Below are 19,394 nucleotides of genomic sequence, written 5' to 3' on the forward strand. Positions count from 1 at the left end.
ATGTTTTCACATTCTTTTGCATTTAGCATTTTTCTAAGTGCACTAAGAGACCACACCCTACCCAAGAAAAACATCCCTATACTGTACCACCACTTTCACTGTCAGTGCTACACGTGGCAGTAGGTATCATTTGTCAGGCATTTTCCAAACCCAGACCCTTCCGTCACACTGTTACAGCGTATAGCGCAATTCGCCACTCCGAATCACTCGTTTGCAGTCACACCCTGTCTAGTGGCACCGCTCTCTATGCCACCTCAAGTGTGACGGCACTGGCTGCAGAAGTGTGCGGCTTGTGAGAAGCTGCTCCCTCATTGTACCCTATTCTTTTTAACACGGTACCCACAGCCGTTGTGCTGGTTGGACTACTGGAACTCTCACACTTCCTCCTCACTTCAGGTGATTTCTTACAACAACCCTCCACGATGCTCAACAGTCCCTGTCTAACTTCAGTTGTTCCTCCGAATTTCCACTTCACAATCACATCACCAACAGTCAGCTTGTTTAGATTTAAGAGGGTTGAAATGTCCCTGGCAGATTTATTAGTCAGGTGACAACCAGTGACTAATCTGTGTTTGAAGTGAGCTCTCCTGACCAACCCACTCTGCTGTTACTGGTCCTCTGCTGACAATACTCCCTGCCTACCTACAGGATGACAATTATTGAACTGTATGGAAAAAAAAGTAGTAAATTAATTACAAAATATGGCGTGCACACACTTTATTCAACATATGAATGTCACTACAGATATTCGGATTTAGTTTAAGACACGTTTGATACGCCTGCCACCGTTGGAAACGATTGGTGCAGACGAATAGCAAAATTCTACACGATCTGCCGAAGTGTCGGAACATTGGTGCTATCAGTGACCTCCTGGATGGCCGTTTTCAGCTCGGCAATGGTTTTGGGGTTATTGCTGTACACCTCATCTTTGATACAGTGCCACAAAAAGGAGTCACGTATGTTCCATGTTATATAGTGGTGTCTGGATGCCTCTGATCGGATAGCGTAAGTTGACCGTGAAGGATGTGCCAGTTTAAAAACATGGGTATTAAAAAAAAAACCTGCCTACTAGGAATGGGACTTCCTTTTAGTTGTAGAGTTATTTGTACTACATTGCATATTGTAAGTATGTAATACGAACACTGCAAAATTAATACAGACGTTAGGAATGACATTGTTCCTTTGCTACTTTTTTTGTTTAAATATACACCTACTGGATATTTGAATCAGTTTATCACACAGTTGATTTAAGAAACTAATCACTGGTTGAAAAATAAGTATGTTTGGAATAATATCATCCATAATAAAAGCTAAAATTCATATCATGTGATAGCGAATTACACAGCACGTGTACTCAAGTGAAATGTCAGAGGAGTCCATTTGTAGCAAACATATTCTTGTTGTTAATAGAATAAGGAAATATGATATTTATCACAAGCCAACTGTTAAAGGTGTAAGCATACAGAATGGGTTCACAGGTATGTGAGTGGCTTAAAGACTTCTCAAGTAACAGAAACCAGTATATCATCATCAACAGTGAGCGAGTTTAGACAAGGGAGTGCTCCAGGGAAGTGTGATAAGACTGCTATTATTTTCTGTACACACAAAAGATTTGGCATACAAATTGAGCAGCAGTCTGTGGACCGTTTCTAATATGCTGTGGTGCATGGGAAGGTGTCATCGGCAAGTGACTGTACACACTTAGTCAGGTTAAAGAAAGACATTGTAGCAATTCAGAGGTGAGCTGCTAGATATGTTATTGGTAGGGACAAACAACACAGAAGTAGTACAGAGATGTTTCAGAAACTCAAATGATAACCACTGAAGGGAAGATTACATTCTTTTCAAGAAGCACTACTGAGAAAATTTGGAGAACCTGCATTTGAAGCTGACTGCAGTAGATTCTACTGCCACCAACGTAGATTTCACAGGAGGACCATGAAGGTAAGATTAAAGCAATTCAGGCTCATGTGGAGGCAAACACACAATTTTTGCTCCTTGCTCCATTAGCGAGTGTAACAGGAAAGGAAATTACTAGCAGTGGTACAGGGTACCCTACGCCATACACTGTGCAGTGGCTTACTGAGTATGTATGTAGATGTAGAAGTAGATATACATCATTTTCTCATTCTGAATGACTGAGGTTCCTTGTACATAGTTTGGCATTCTTTCACAACCTTAGATGTGAGTATGATGTGTTTCTTTCACAACTGATAATGCAGATTCTGTTATAACTGTTTAACATATCCTGAAACTTTTTGTAATTAACATTCAAATATTTAAAAATCTTTAGCTTCAAGAAAATTTAAAGACAGCAACTAACTAGAGCCTAAATATTATCAATGTAAAAAATGGACATGGAAGTGTTGTAGTCAATGAATAAAATCGTGTGTGCAGTTATAGACATGTACACAAATTGGCAAGTTAATAATGAATCTTGAGATCAATGAACAAATTCTGTATCAGGATATGTATATAAATAAGTACCATGATGTGGTCATGGATTTTATCCAGTTTTTAATAATAATTTAAAAATTCTTGATCTATTACATGTACATGAGTAATTCACAGGTTATCAATGGGAATGATCAACAATTTTTCTTACAAGAGAAGAATGCTGCTGTGACAATATCCTGTGTGGAGGATCTACTCTCGTGTTGGTCTCTCTATGAAATACTTGTATGAACTGTTAATAAAAAGTAGTAAAACATTACCTTTATTACAATGTTAATACCTGAGTCAACAACACATTGTGAGTAACATATTTTAGATATTCTCCACACAAACTATTGTCTCAATGAAGGTTCTCGAAAGAACTCTGACTCGTGTCGTGGAAGGTAAGCTACAGCCTCTGCATCTAAACTGAAAAAATACATACTACACCTGATAATTAGAGCTGATCAGTAACCATTTACTTCCATATTACCTATTCAGCATTTTATTGTGTCTCTGTGGCAAAAAACCATTGTTTAAGCGAGTGATTTTTCTCATACTCAGCTCATTTATAAAGTTATTTTTGTGTTGGGGAAAAAGACAGGAAGAGTGAACACCTGAAACTTCCTCACACATGCTCTAATATCAGTTTATATTTTTCTCTACAAAGATGGTACAAAGTCCCTCAATACTGAAACATCCTCTAATAAGAAACAAGCCATACAAGTTGGCATGATGTCATACACTTTCATATAGATGTTTGGTGCTTCAATCTGCAGTGAACAGATGGTTTAATGCTAGTTCCCAGTTAATGTTCCTTTCATTTCAGTCTGATTATGATCCCAGCTAGGCACATGTGACAAAGCATGGAACATTATTTTATATTTTATTTTATTTTATGACTTAGTCATAGCTGCTCTAAATTTGGACCATTGCTTTCTTGCAATGTAATTTTACAGTTTATCAAAATTTCATTCTGATGATGCCCTTAGTAGGTGTCAAAACTTAAGTCAGCATACCCAACAGTAATTTGCCACTGGTTGGCTGTATAATCCTATGTTGAAACTTTTATACGGTTGCTGAGTAACAGCCACATTTAAAACTATCACTTCCAAGACCCAGTTTCTGGTAATCTATAAAGCAAAAAAATTAATTTACTGTGTGGTAGTAGCAGTAGCAATAATCCTAACAACAACGATGTCATGAAAAATGATACTTTATTAGTAATAATCACTAGAACAAGGAATTGTAACTGAACTGACTGTCATTCATTAATATCAAGAATCATATATTGACTATAAAAAGGTGCCATAATTTTATCACACTGTCGAAAGTTATGAATGTTAGATACACACAGCAACTATGTTGTAAACATTCAGAAAGCAATTACAGTTACGCAGAAAGCTCACAGCTGAGTTGATAATTGTAACAGCCACCTTAAAAAAATAGAAGTTACACAGTTTTTTTGTTTTATCTATGGTTGGTGTTGATTATTGGTGTCTTTTTGGTCTGCAATTGAGTTGTCGATTCCATTTTACACATTCACCGTATTCAGATGCTGTGAGCAGTGTTGTGATGCTTAGAGTTATGTATTGTTTACTTTGTGTTGAATTAATTTGAGTTCCCACTACTAAAGTGGGTTCCGAAATCCACAACTTCCTTGGATATACTTTTCTTGTTCTTGTTTATCATCTGGTGTTGCAAGTCCATGGCTTCATATGTATGTTTGAGACGGTCTTTTAACTTTGTAAATGACAAACAGTAACTATATACTCTTGGTTTGTTATTGTTCTGTTAACAAGTGGCAACGTGAGACTGATGCACTGAATGACTCGAGTATCCTGCTGTCTCAGTGAGCCAGTGTTGACACCTTATCTGCAGATTTAAAAAATACATTGCCATCGTGGAAAACATATGCCCATCTGTCATCTGCTGAAATGTCTGGCGAGAGTCACCACAGCAAGCACCTCCTACGAGCGCTGCTGTCAAAAACTAGCCTCTTCTGCTCAGGCTGTGGATTTTATTATAGTGGTTAGTGGCATCAGGAATGCCCTATGTCAGAATTATGATGTATCTAATGATTCAAATTAAGTACTGCGTAAATTTAAATTGTGTTGATGGCCACTTATCCACACATTTCAGTGCATTCTTTGAATGCACAGTTCCTCACAGATTACTGATTCTAGCTGTATGCAGAACTGTGATCACAGCAACTTCATTGAACCAGGTTGCAAGTTGTTAGAATGGCTGAAAACCCAAAAACAACAGTGTCTAGAATAATACCAAAATAAAAATCAAACGGAATGCTAGAATGAGATTTTCACTCTGCAGCGGAGTGCGCGCTGATATGAAACTTCCTGGCAGATTAAAACTGTGTATAGGACCGAGACTCAAACTCGGGACCTTTGTCCGAGTTCGAGTCTCGGTTCGGCACACAGTTTTAATCTGCCAGGAAGTTTCAAACGGAATGCTACTGTGATGCAAATCAAGTGATTCCATTTGATAAGAGGATTGCCAAACTGAAATGGATTTTGGCTATGGAATCTATTATGAAAGTCATTTAGGTTATTTGTGTGTCTTTATTGATGTTTAATTAATTGATTAATGGTAGTTAGAACGTTTATGAGTTATTTTGACCTCTTTCTTCGAGCGCTCTCATACCAAGGTCTGCAGTATTAGTTGATGGCAGCCATCCCCACAAATTCTGTGAATAAGACTTCATTCTGACCTGCAATTCATGTTAGTTAAGCTGGTGATCACAGTCTATACAGAATTTGCAACTGACTTAGCTCCCATTTTAACCATAATATACTTTCAATAGCCAGCCAGCACAAAAACTATTCCCAGTGCTTTTAGGCTAGATGATAGTCTGAGGTGCTCTGATGAACACTAGTCAGATGACACAAAATGACATCAGAGTACATTTAGTGTAACAATACCCTGACAATTTACTTATAAAATATCGACAACCAAAGTATTCTTAATAATTTTTTTAAAATACAGGTTTTAAAACTATTAAAATGATACTGAATGGAATGTCCAATGGTTCGCTGTAGCTGTGTTTATTCAGGTCCCTACCAAACGCGCACGATCAGTTTCGCAGCTTTTGAGTTGCATCTTCTGGTGCAAATATAAATGCTACATCATACATTAAAGAATGCCACAGTGTAACAATTGGAATGGCTGGGTACACTGTGGTATTCTGTAACCTGTGACATAGCATTCATATTTGCACCAGAAGATGTAACTCAGAAGTTGTGAAACCGGTTGCGTGGGTTTGTAAGTGATGTGAGTAAATGCAGCTACAGCAGACCATTGGACATTTCATTCAGTTTCATTTTATCAGTTTAACACCTATATTTAAAAAAAAATTGTTCACTGTACAAAGTGTCAAGAAATCTGTTATGTTAGCTGTAGTTGCACCAATTTTAAAATTATCTGCATTTGTAACAAAGTTCCAAATTTACTGCCCTCCAGGAAATCTCTGACTCAAATTATTCTAAGAACCAAAAGCTGGCTGAAACCTGATGCAGATCTCAGGTATTTGCAATTCATGGAACAAACACTGAAAAGATAGATTAGACACCATAGGAGGGAGGGTGTTTGTTGCAGTTGGCAAAAATATTGTTTCTATCGAGGTTGAATTTGAGTCTGGTAGTGAAGTTATCTGGTCACATTTAACACGTCTAGCTGAAACCAGGTTCATTGTTGGATGCTTTTACCAGCCACCCGATTCTGCTCTGACAGTTCTAGAGTCATTCAAAGGAAGTCTACAGTCTGTAGTGAGAAAATACCCAGACTGTGTAGTATTAGTTGGAGGTAACTTTAACCTATCGAGTATAGACTGAGGTGTCTATGGATTCATTGCAGGGGGTACAGGCAGACAGTCATACGAAGTACTTCTGAAGACTTTTCTGAAAATTTTCTCTAGTAGCTAGTTCAAAGCACGCACACAGTGGAAATATTTTAGACATTGTAGCTACTAACAGGCCTTACCTTATCAATGCCATCAGCATAGAGAGGCATTAGTGACCATGATGTCATCACAGTGCCAAATCATTACTAAATTTAATAAATCAATCAAGAAAGCTTAGAATATTTCTGCTAGAGAGAACAGATAAGCAGTTGTTAGTATTCCCCTATAAACAATGAACTGACAGCATCTAGTTCCAGTATGATTGAGATAGAGGAATTATATGCAAAATTTGAATGGATTGTAAATCACACACTGGAGAGGTGGATTGAGGATGGAGCTGTTGCACTCTCAGTTCAAAAGAGAATGTGCTGAGAGCACCTGCTTACCAACAGCGCTCGGCAGACCAGACAGTGACCCATCCAAGTGCTAACCCAGCCCGACAGTGCTTAACTTCGGCGATCTGACGGGGACTGCTGTTACCGCTGCGGCAAAGGCATTGGCACTTTCTCTACACAGGTACCAATTTATCGGGAACAAGTTATCGGACGTCCTATGAACTGGACGTCTGTAGGGACTTCATACCCAACTTCCTGGCTGAAATGTAGCAGATAGCAAGGTATGGTGAGTGACTATTTGACATACCTATTTGGGAAGTGCAACATTTGCATCCCAGACGATGGCCAGATAATGGTACGATGTACCGAAACCGTTAGCCAGTAGACAAAAAGAAAAAAAAAGATGCGATTGGAGGCAAACATATGGCATAGTAGTTCTGGGTAGATATGTGATAAAGTTTAGAGAGAAATCTTCTGTTTCTGTCATTAAGTTCACTTTATCATCCTGTGTTTTCTTTTTTATATGTTTTGCATTACCTTTATTGTTTTCTCAGGCAACTATTAATCATATTGCAGGTTTCAGGAATCATTTTCATGATGGTTACTCAAACTTGGAAGAAGAATTCCCTGAGAATTGGAGGTGGAAGGAGTAACAGTGTCAATGGAAATTAATGGTGGAGAGGGGGGGGGGGAGGGGAGAGAGAGCGCAGAAGCTTAAAACAATAATGACTTCTTTTGTCTCATTTGAGATTGTATACCATCCATAGGCAGTAGTTTTGTCGCAGTTTCTTTAAGCACCAATAATTATGGAATAATATTCATACAATTAACACACTTAGAAATATTATAGGCCGATTTTAAAATTTCTCATTTATAAACCTCAATGAAATTCAGTTTCAATGCTAGGTCAAAAACGCAGAATTCTAAGATTTTATGAAATTCATGACGTTTTCCTGATTTTTTTTCAGGTAAAACTAAATTCCCTGAGTGTTCCTGGTTTTTACAAAGCATCACCACTCTGCTTGTGGACAATAATTGTGGAGATACAACAGCACTGAATTTGAGATCCTCTTAACTTCTTTCAGTGGCTGGAAACAGTAATGCAGCTGCTATGCGTACAGACTTCAGTCAACACTCGGCACGGTGGCAAAGGCCTAGTGTCCACTGGATGCGTACACTTGCTACTAAGCGTCGCACGATTTTGGACGACAATGCTGGAGTAAGATAAATACGTGCACATGGATGGGGACTGAACTACTGCGAGCGAACCGGTCGTCCGTTGTGTGTTGCCGCACGACCAAGCACAAACTTCGAATCAGTTTGAATTTTCTCAAGCAGTTGTACGACATATTTAAAGACTGCAAGATGTTGATCAGCCTGGTGCAAGCACAAAGATGCGTGTTGGATTAAAAGATGCTTCAGTATCACATGAGGAGTGTTGCTTCCACGTTGTGGGATGGCGTAGCCATGAAATTAGAAACCACAGGCAATTTAATTTTCTCTCAGGTGTTTAGCGACCAATGCAGATAGCATTGTAATTGTTTTCCCTATTTTGCCCCAAATTCTTAAAACTGTTTTTGTATTATAAATTGACTGACAAAAAATGTGAAGTGACCAGAAGGGAAGGAGAAAACGAAATTAAAGCTCACAGGCTGTTATCTCAGTTATTCACAAAGAACTTGGCAATATGAGTATTAATATGACGATGCACCGTCCTTAGGCAGGGCTGATGGCTGTCAGAAAGCTGCTACTATCATCTCCCGAGACAAGTGGTCCCATGCAGTCGCAAATGGGCTGGATACTGGTACAAGAGTTTACGTTTGAGCTGGGGGGGCGGGGGCGGGGGGTGACTATTTGGAGATTATGCTGGCCACGAGTGTCCCCAACATCATGTAGACAGTTCGAGAGGCACATGCCGTGTGAGGATCGGCGTTGTCCCGTTGAAAAATGGCACCACTGTAGTGTTATGGTGACAGGTAACAAACACATGAGGACGCAGGATGTCCCTTTCGTAACGGCGTGCTGCCAGAGTAACACTGCTGTGGAAAAATGAGATGTCTCGCCAGGTCGCCGCCATTGTTCCTGATGATGGTCATCCGGGTCAAGTCCAGAACTGCAATTCATACCTGAACACAATGTGTCGCCATTCATCGCCTCTCCACACACGGCCATTTGCGTTGTGGTGTTCAGGGCAGCCTACACGTGGGACTGTAATTCCCTAATCTAGCTATTTCTACTCATCGACCAATGGTGAAGGAGTCTATTAATTTATCTCAGATTACAGGCACGAATACAAAGGCGTTACAATGTGCTCAATCCATAATAGGGCGATCTTCCCTCGTGATGTTCAGTTGTGGTTTATGACGAGTACGTCCTCACATGCCCTTCCAGTCCAACATCAGGCCACTGCCACATCCGGATGCCCCACATATCTGGGTGACGCTCTATTCGACGAGCCGGCCAAATGGAGACTCACAGTGAAGGACCCTTTCAAACTCTGTCAGGTGCTGATGACGGTCTCAGATAAGTACGTGTCATCTCTCTGACATTCTCAGTGATCACATCTGACGCTGTTCCTACCCCAGTCCTGGTAACTCTAAACACGAACAACACTAGTACTCTCTTGTGGCTTTTTGTATCTGTCAGTGGAGTTAAAGAAGTATTTCGGTAACTTTTCTCTCTGATGTTAGGGGCCAGGTGTAGTCTGATGAGTGGTCCTCCTCTTTCCTGCAAACTATCCTAAGAACTGATGCAGGAGGAGGTATGTGCTAGTCTAATATGACAGACCTTAATATGAATGTGAGAGCTGATCTTCATTCTCAGTTACATTCTTATACCGTTTCTGTAGGACTTGATAAGTTTATGTTATATCTTATTAGTTTCTAGGTTGGAAGGCGACAGAGAAACTTTTTAATGACATACCGGGTGATCAAAGTCAGTATAAATTTGAAAACTTAAACCACGGAATAATTTAGATAGAGAGGTAAAAATTGACATGCTTGGAATGACATGGGGTTTTATTAGAACCAAAAAATTGCCAGTTGCGTGAAAGATCTCTTGCGCGCGTCGTTTGGTGATGATCGTGTGCTCAGCCGCCACTTTCGTCATGCCTGGCCTCCCAGGTCCCCGGACCTCAGTCCGTGCGATTATTGGCTTTGGGGTTACCTGAAGGCGCAAGTGTATCGTGATCGACCGACACCTCTAGGGATGCTGAAAGACAACATCCAACGCCAATGCCTCACCATAACTCCGGACATGCTTTACAGTGCAGTTCACAACATTATTCCTCGACTACAGCTATTGTTGACGAATGGTGGTGGACATATGGAGCACTTCCTGTAAAGATCATCATCTTTGCTTTGTCTTACTTTGTTACGCTAATTATTGCTATTCTGATCAGATGAAGCGCCATCTGCCGGACATTGTTAAACTTTTGTATTTTTTTGGTTCTAATAAAACCCCTTGTCATTCCAAGCATGTGTGTCAATTTGTACCTCTCTATCTACATTATTCCGAAATTTATTCAGTTTTCAAATTTATACTGACTTTTTGATCACCCAGTACATGAATAACTAGAAGATTTTTTTTTTTGTTTTGGTTTTAGGGCACAAAACTGCTATGGTCATTAGCGCCCGCTCCGTGACTTAGGAAACAGTAAAAAACCGAAAATGGAAACCAGCAGCAATGGGAACGAAAGTCATAAAATTGGAGAAACTAAAAGCAGAAGGAAGGCTTAAAAATCCACTACAGAAAGGGGTTGGTTGTCCCCAAAAAAAGCTTCAAATGACTGACGTCATTTCACTGGCACTAATAAACTCGAGAACGCGGTCGGCTGAGCGCGTGTCATCTGCTAAAATCGACGATATATCAGGCGACAGCTGTAAACGGGAGCGTAACGGATTAAAATAGGGGCACTCAATTAAAAGGTGTCTTACCGTCCACAGCTGAGAGCAGTGGGGACAGAGTGGGGAGGATCGCCGCTTAAAAGATGACGATGGCTAAAAAGACAGTGCCCTATCCGGAGTCTAGTTAAAATTACCTCCTCCCGACGACGCGTTCGGGAGGAAGAGGTCCAAGCATAAGGAAGAGCTTTCACGTCCTGCAATTTATTATGGGGAAGTGTCGACCAATGTGCGTACCATAAAAGAACGACACGACGACATAAAACGCTCCGTAGATCGCCGACGGGAATCTATTGAATAGCTGGCCGGAGAAGAGAAAATGCAGCCTTGGCTGCAATATCGGCCGCCTCATTTCCACAGATACCAACGTGTCCCGGGAGCCAGAGGAACGCCACCGAGACGCCCCCCAAGTGGAGCAAGCGCAGACAGTCCTGAATCCGGTGGACCAGAGGGTGCACAGGGTAAAGAGCTTGGAGACTGAGGAGAGAGCTGAGAGAATCTGAACTGATAACATACTGTGTCCGCTGATGGCGGCGGGTGTAGTGGACAGCCTGGAGAACAGCGTAAAGCTCCGCAGTATAAACCGAACACTGGTCGGGAAGCCGAAAGTGATTTGGGGTGTCGCCAACAATATAGGCACTCCCTACACCTAACGATGTTTTGGAGCCATCAGTGTAAATAAATGTGGCTTCTGTCATTTGTGCACATAGAGCAGCAAATGCCCGACGATAAACAAGTGAAGGGGTACCATCCTTGGGAAATCGACAAAGGTCACGGAGCAGGCAGATCCGGGGACGGAGCCAAGGCGGTGCTGTACCCCAAGTTGTCAAGAAGGTTTTAGGAAAGCGGAAGGAAAGAGAATGGAGCAGTTGACGAAAGCGGACTCCCGGTGGTAGTAGGGAGGAGGGGCGGCCTGCATACCCTACATCAAAGGAGGCGTCGAAAAAAATGTCATGGGCTGGATAGCAGGCATGGAAGACAGATGGCTTGCATAACGACTCAGAAGGACTGCTCGCCGATTGGACAGCGGAGGTTCAGCAGTCTCAGCATAAAGGCTTTCCACAGGGCTGGTGTAAAAAGCTCCAGACACTAAACGTGGATAGAGTCGAGACGACGAATAATAGACGGCCGAGCAGGAGGAGTAGACTATGCTTCCATAGTCCAATTTCGAGTGCACTAAGGCGCGATAGAGGCGGAGAAGGACCACTCGGTCCGCTCCCCAGGAGGTACCATTCAGGACACGGAGGGTGTTAAGGGATCGCAGACAGCGAACTGAAAGATAGGAAACGTGGGAGGACCAGCACAGTTTTCTGTCAAACACAAGACCCAAGAATTTAGCGACGTCTGAAAACGGAAGGGTGGAAGAAACTCCTTACGTCGCCAAAAATTAACACAAACGGTCTTACTGGGAGAAAAACGGAAGCCGGTTTCGATGCTCCAAGAGTGGAGGCGATCGAGACGTCCTTGAAGACGTCGTTCAAGAAGGCTGGTCCGTTGAGAGCTGTAGTAGATCGCAAAATCGTCCACAAAGAGGGAGCCCGATACATCAGGAAGGAGACAATCCATAATCGGATTTATGGCAATGGCAAACAGTACAACACTCAGCACGGAGCCCTGGGGTACCCCGTTTTCTTGGGAGAAAGTACGGGAGAGAGTAGTGTACACCCGCACCCTAAATGTGCGCTCTGCCATAAATTCGCGAAGAAAAAGGGGCAGCCGACCTCGAAAGCCCCAAGAGAACAGTGTGCGGAGGTCCTCCAGGATGTGGAAAATGTCAGAAAAACAACAATACATGACAAATATTTACAACTGAAACAAATAAGCTAATGTACCATTCCACAGGTCCCAAGTGGAATGATCGTCATTTTTTAATGAACACAAATTTTACAAATACTAATGCACTGAAGTTAAAATAAAAAAGTTTTTTATTTATTTATAAGGTAATAAACATGTAATACAACTACTGTAATACTTATTTACAATGAACACATTACTGCACTGAAATGGTGCAGAAGTTAGATTATACTTACACACACACACACACACACACACACACACACACACACACACACACACACACACATTTTCAGTGAACACATTACTGCACTGAAATTGTGCAGAAGTTATGTTGTACTTATACACAAATCAGTTGGTTTTACTAAGAAATTCATCAATGGAGTAGAAGGAGTTGGCCACCAATAAATCCTTTAGGCTTCTCTTAAACTGAATTTCATTGGTTGTTAAGCTTTTTATGGCTGCTGGCAAGTTATTGAAAATTTGTGTTCCTGAATAATGCACACCTTTTTGTACAAGACTAAGTGACTTTAAATCCTTGTGAAGATTATTCTTATTTCTAGTATTGATTCCATGAATTGAGCTGTTGGTTTGAAAAAGTGATATATTTTTAATGACAAATTTCATTAAGGAATAAATATATTGGGAAGCTGTAGTTAGTATCCCTAGTTCCCTAAACAGACTTCTGCAGGATGTTCTTGAGTTCACACCACATATAATTCTTACTGCACGTTTTTGTGCCCGGAAAACTTTAGCTTGGCTTGATGAATTACCCCAAAAAGTAATCCCAGATGACATTATGGAATGAAAGTAAGCATAGTATGCCAGCTTTTTCATTTTTATATCCCCTATGTCTGACAAAATTCGCATTGCAAACAGATTTGTTAAAAGGCTTCAGCAGTACTGTGGTGTGCTCCTCCCAGTTGAATTTATTATCAAGCTGTAATCCCAAGAATTTAACACTGTCCACTTCTTCTATCTTCTTGTCATCGTATGTTAGACATATACTCTTGGGACACCACTTACAAGTTCTGAACTGCATGTAGTGTGTTTTTTCAAAGTTTAGTGACAAAGAATTGGCTAGGAACCAGTGATTAATGTCCACAAATATTTTATTGGCTGATCTTTCTAAGACTACACTTGATTTGCTATTTATTGCAATGTTTGTATCATCATCAAACAAAACAAACTTGGCAGCTGGTAATGTTACTGATGAAAGGTCATTGATATACACAAGAAAAAGTAAGGGCCCAAAATGGAACCTTGTGGGACCCCACATGTAATTAGTTCCCAGTTGGATGATGCCTGATAGCTTGATACATGTCTCTTTCCTAATAACACCCTTTGTTTCCTGCCAGAGATATAAGATTTGAACCATTTTGCAGCATTTCCTGTTACACTATAATATTCTAGTTTACTTAAAAGGATATTGTGATTTACACAGTCAAATGCCTTTGACAGATCACAAAATATACCAGTTACCTGCAATTTTTTGTCTAATGAATTAAGTACATTTTCACTGTAAGTGTAGATAGCCTTCTCAATATCAGAACCTCTCAATATCAGATGCCTGTCCTCCAACAGGTATCGTATGCTCTCTCCAGATCAAAAAATATTGCTACTGTTTGGCGTTTCCGGAGAAAATTGTTCATGATGTAAGTGGAGAGAGCAACAAGATGGTCAACTGCAGAACGATGCTTTCGGAATCCGCATTGGGCAGGTGTTAAAAGACTGCGGGATTCCAGCCACCAAGCTAAACGGTAATTCACCATACGCTCCAAAACCTTACAGACACTACTCGTGAGAGAAATGGGGCGACAGCTAGAGGGGAGATGTTTGTCCTTTCCAGGTTTCGGAACAGGAACGACGATAGCTTCCCGCCATCATCTGGGAAAAGTACTGTCGGTCCAAATTCGATTATAAAGGCGAAGGAGGTAACGCAGACTATGGGTTGATAAATGCAGCAACATTTGGACGTGGATACCATCCGGTCCTGGGGCGGAGGAGCGGTAAGAAGAGAGATCATGTTGGAGTTCCCGCATGGAGAAAACAGTATTGTAGCTTTCGCGATTTTGAGAGGAGAAAGCAAGAGGTCGCGCTTCCGCTGCACGTTTCTTCGGGAGAAACGCTGGCGGGTAATTGGAAGAGCTCGAAATCTCAGCAAAGTGCTGACCCAATGAGTTAGAAATTGCGACGGGGTCCACTAATGTATCATGCGCGACAGTGAGCCCAGAGACCGGGGAGAAACTAGGCGCGCCTGAGATCCGTCGAAGCCGACTCCAAACTTCCGAGGAGGGAGTGAAGGTGTTAAATGAGCTAATAAAGAATTTCCAGCTTGCCTTCTTGCTATCGCAGATGACACGACGGTATCGCGCTCGGAACTGCTTATAGCGGATACAGTTGGCCAAAGTAGGATGGTGGCGGAAAATGCGGAGAGCACGTCGCCGCTCACGTATTGCGTCACGGCATGCCTCGTTCCACCAAGGAATTGGGGGGCGCCGGGGCAATTCGGATGTGCGTGGTATTGAAAGTTCCGCAGCTGTAAGAATAACGTCGGTAATGTGTGTGGCCTCATCGTCGACGCTGGGAAAGTGACGGTCATCGAATGTCGCTAGAGACGAAAAAAGTGTCCAGTCGGCCTGGGCAAACTTCCAGCGTCTTGGGCGCATATATGGCAGTTGAGGTTGCAGTCTAAGGACACATGGAAAGTGGTCACTCGAGTGTGTATCATTAAGGGCGAACCATTCGAAGCGCCGAGCTAGCGGAACAGTACCGACCGCAAGGTCGAAATGAGATAAATTTGTCATGGAGGCAGACAAATATGTAGGGTCCCCAGTGTTGAGGCAAACAAGATCCGCTTGGTGGAAGACGTCTATCAATAGTGAGCCACGCAGACAAGGATGTGGAGATCCCCAAAGCGGGTGGTGGGCATATAAGTCCCCAACCAGCAAATAGGGGGGGTGGAAGCTGACCAAGAAGATGAAGGAGATCAGCTCGTGCCATTGGTGTGGACGATGGAATGTATACAGTACAAAGAGAGAAGGTGTATCCAGAAAGGGAAAGATGGAAAGCGCGAGCTTGAAAGGAAGTGTTTAAGGAGATTGGGTGATGATGGAGAGTATCATGGAGAAGAATCATGGGTCCTCCATGTGCTGGAGTGCCTTCAACAGAGGGGAGATCAAATCAGACTGACTGAAAATGGGGGAAAACAAAGCGGTCGTGGGGACGCAGCTTTGTTTCCTGAAGACAGAAGATGACCGACGAGTAGGATCGTAAGAGGATCGACAATTCATCCCGATTGGATCAAATGCCGTGTATATTCCAATGGATAATGTACATAGGGTGGACAGAAAATGGAAGAATATGACCAAGGTTGCTCTCAACGACAGCTCAGAGTTTGCGACTGACAGCGTGGAACGGCAGTCAGTCGAAGGCAGAAGATCCTGATCCATAGGTTGGTCAGGAGCAGCTCCTGCCACCAGCGATCGGCTGGTTGATCGGCCGCCAGCAGTGCGCCTCGGCGCCACAGAAGACGGCCGAGGGCGGCTACCGCCAGGTGGTGCTGTAGAAGAGACACGCCGTGGCGGAGAAGGAGGGGAACTGGATTTCTTATTAGCCTTCGTGGAAAGAGGATGTTTAGATGGAGGAACTGATGGTTGTGAGATTTGGGTACGTAAAAAAATCTTCATGTGTAGGCTCTTTTTTGGAAGTCTGGATATCTGACTTTTGGGCTCGAGATTTAGCAGAACCCGATGAAGGGTGAGCCATAGAGTGAGCAGGCGAAAGTGGGGAGGTTGAACGGGCGATCTTTGCACTGGCCGATCTGACGACCGTGGCACTAAAGGTGAGGTCGCAAGTCTGCGTGGCCGCCTCCTTTGTTGGCCGAGGAGAGGCAAGGACAATGCTGTATTTACCTGTCTAGGGCACAGTGGGCTTTCGACTGGCGAATAATTTTCGAGCAGCAAAGGTCGACACCTTTTCCTTCACTCTGATTTTCTGAATGAGCTTTTCGTCTTTAAAAATGGGGCAATCTCGAGAGGAAGCTGCGTGGTCACCCATACAGTTGATGCAGCGAGGGGATGGAGGTGGACAAGCACCCTCATGGGCGTCCTTGCCACACGTAACACATTTGGCTACATTGGAACAGGGCTGGCTGGTATGATTGAACCGCTGACACCGATAGCAACACGTAGGGTTTGGGATGTAAGGGCGAACAGAAATTCTCATAGCCCGCTTTAATGTTCGATGGGAGTTGACCTTTGTCAAATGTCAAGAAGACAGTACGCAGTACGGGTTGGAACGATGTTCGTGTCAACCCTTTTCATGACTATGAACAGCCGTTACACCCTGGTCAGACAGGTAGTGTTGAATTTCCTCGTCGGACAATCCGTCGAGGGAGCGGGTACAAACGACCCCACGTGAGGAATTTAAAGTGTGGTGCGCTTCCACCCGAACAGGGAAGGTGTGCAGCAGTGAAGTTCGCAGCAATTTTTGGGCCTGGAGGGCACTGACTGTTTTCAACAGCAAGGTGCCATTTCGTAATCTGGAACAAGACTTTACAGGACCTGCAATTGCGTCGACACCTTTCTGAATAATGAAAGGGTTGACCGTGGAGAAGTCGTGACCTTCGTCAGACCGAGAAACAACAAGGAACTGTGGCTACGATGGAAGAACTGTCTGTGGCTGAGACTCAAGGAACTTACGCTTGTGAGCAGACATAGTAGAAGATGAGGAAACTATTGCAGAAGTATCCCCCATGATTACCGGCGTCTCCAATGGTGTGCTCCTCCCTTGTGGGGGCCCTCTCTGAGGGCACTCCCGCCTTAGGTGATTGTTCACACCTCAGGTCACACCTCCCGACAAACGGACGGAGGGACCAATCGGCACTTTCGGAAGGTATCATCTCGGGTAATCACCCCTCCCTGGGCCTGGCCGTTACCAGGGGGTACGTACGTGTCCTACCCGTCTACCCGGGGCGGGGAATTACGCGTTACCCCGTCACTGGCTACGCATCGAAATGCGTGGGTCGGCCTTCAGACACGCACAGGGAGGAAAAAGAGAGAATGGGAAAAACAAAGAAAGGGGAAGGAAAGAAGAGTGGTTTCAAACGCCACAGCGGAGAAAGGGTAAAGAGAAGAGGTAAGGAAAAGAGAAGGACAAAGGAAGGACGAAGACTTGCAAGCAGAGAAAGCGAAGAATGTGTTACATTTTCGAGTGTCCGTCTCCGGACGTAGGCACAAAACATACTCCCAGAGGGGGAGAAAGGGAAGGAAAGAGGCGGAGGGGAGGGGAGGGGGCGAAGATGGGGATGGGGACGGATGCGGAAAAAGGAAGGTATGCAGCCCGGAAAGGAAGGAGGGCCACATTAGCTCGGGGTCCCGTGCTTGCTACGCACGTATCCACAAAAGAGTTGTGGACCCCCTGGGGGGTAGGTGGTGATACGAACTGTGCGCTGAGGCAAAATCCACTTGAGGAAGTGATCACTAAGTCTTGACACTTTATCTGGTAGAGTGATAGACTGCAAGAAAGAGGCATTGAAAAATAGGCAGCAGTTGGAAGCAGAGGTCAATATTGAGGCTTTGCAGTGGGAACAGCAGACTACAAATGTACAGGCAGAGTGAAACTCTTTACCTGCCAATCAGGCTCCTACTGGGATGTGTGGTCTATGGGTCAATTCAGGAACGACAATATTCTGCAAATGGTGGAGAATACCATCCAGTTTATTTTCTTGGTGTGTGTAGAGATGGTATTGTGTGAGGAATATCTGAAGGAGCAAAAATTAAATTCGCCAAACGACATCTCGAGGCCAAAGCACAATCATGGGCAAATTTATATATACTACTACATATGAAGTGTTCGAGAGTTGTTTCCTAAACAAATTCTAATAAAGTTAAGCAAACGCGACTTTAGAATGAGTTCCTAAACGGATGAAGTTTCAAATACGGTGGCGGGAAGATGCGGGATTTTTGTGTGCCTGAACTGGCTAAGTTGACACATATAAACCGCCCTGTGAGTGTTGACGGGGATTACGATGTTCAAGAGATCCTTACCGGAACATTTACTGTGGGATCTTGTACATAGTTCGACAATTTCAATTGATGAATTTTTAGATTGCAGTGAGAAATTTTAACAGGTGTTGAAGATCAAGCCACATGATGAGAGCAGTACCAGAACGGGAACAACAGTAATATCCGAAATAATTATAACTGTCATAAGATAAATAATCATTAATTATCGCTGTAGTAATAATTTTCAATGGGGGAATCGAAATGGGAATTCTCGCAACGCAATCAAAACCGGTACCGAAGTTCTCAGGGCAGGAGGCTTCCTACACCTGAAGCGCCAAAGGAACTGGTATAGGCAAGCGTATTCAAATACAGAGATATGCAAACAGGCAGAACACGCCGCTGCGGTCGGCAACGCCTATATAAGACAAGTGTCTGGCGCAGTTGGTAGATCGGTTACTGCTGCTACAATGGCAGGTTATCAAGATTCAAGCGAGTTTGAACGTCGTGTTATAGTCTGCACACGAGCGATGGTACCAAGCGCCACCGAGGTAGCAATGAAGTGCGGGGTTTTCTCGTACGATCATTTCACGAACGTACCGTGAATATCAGGAATCCGGTAAAACATCAGATCTCCGATATCGCCGAGGCCGGAAAAAGACCTGCAAGAACGCGACCAACGACGACTGAAGAGAATCATTCAAGGTGACAGAAGTGCTAACTCTTCCGCAAATTGCTGCAGATTTCGATGCTGGACCATCATCAAGTGTCAACGTGCGAACCGTTCAACGAAACATCGATATGGGCTTTCGGAGCCGAAGGCCCACTCGCGTACCCTTGATGACTGATCGACACAAAGATTTATGCCTCGCCTGGGCCCGTCAACACCGACATTAGACTGTCGATGACTGGAAACATACTGCCTGGTTGAACGAGCTTCATTTCAAGTTGTGTGGAGCAGATTGACGTGTACGGTTATGGAGACAACCTTATGAATCCATGGACCCTG

This window comes from Schistocerca cancellata, chromosome 12 (genome assembly GCF_023864275.1).
Source record: "Schistocerca cancellata isolate TAMUIC-IGC-003103 chromosome 12, iqSchCanc2.1, whole genome shotgun sequence".
NCBI lineage: Eukaryota > Metazoa > Arthropoda > Insecta > Orthoptera > Acrididae > Schistocerca > Schistocerca cancellata.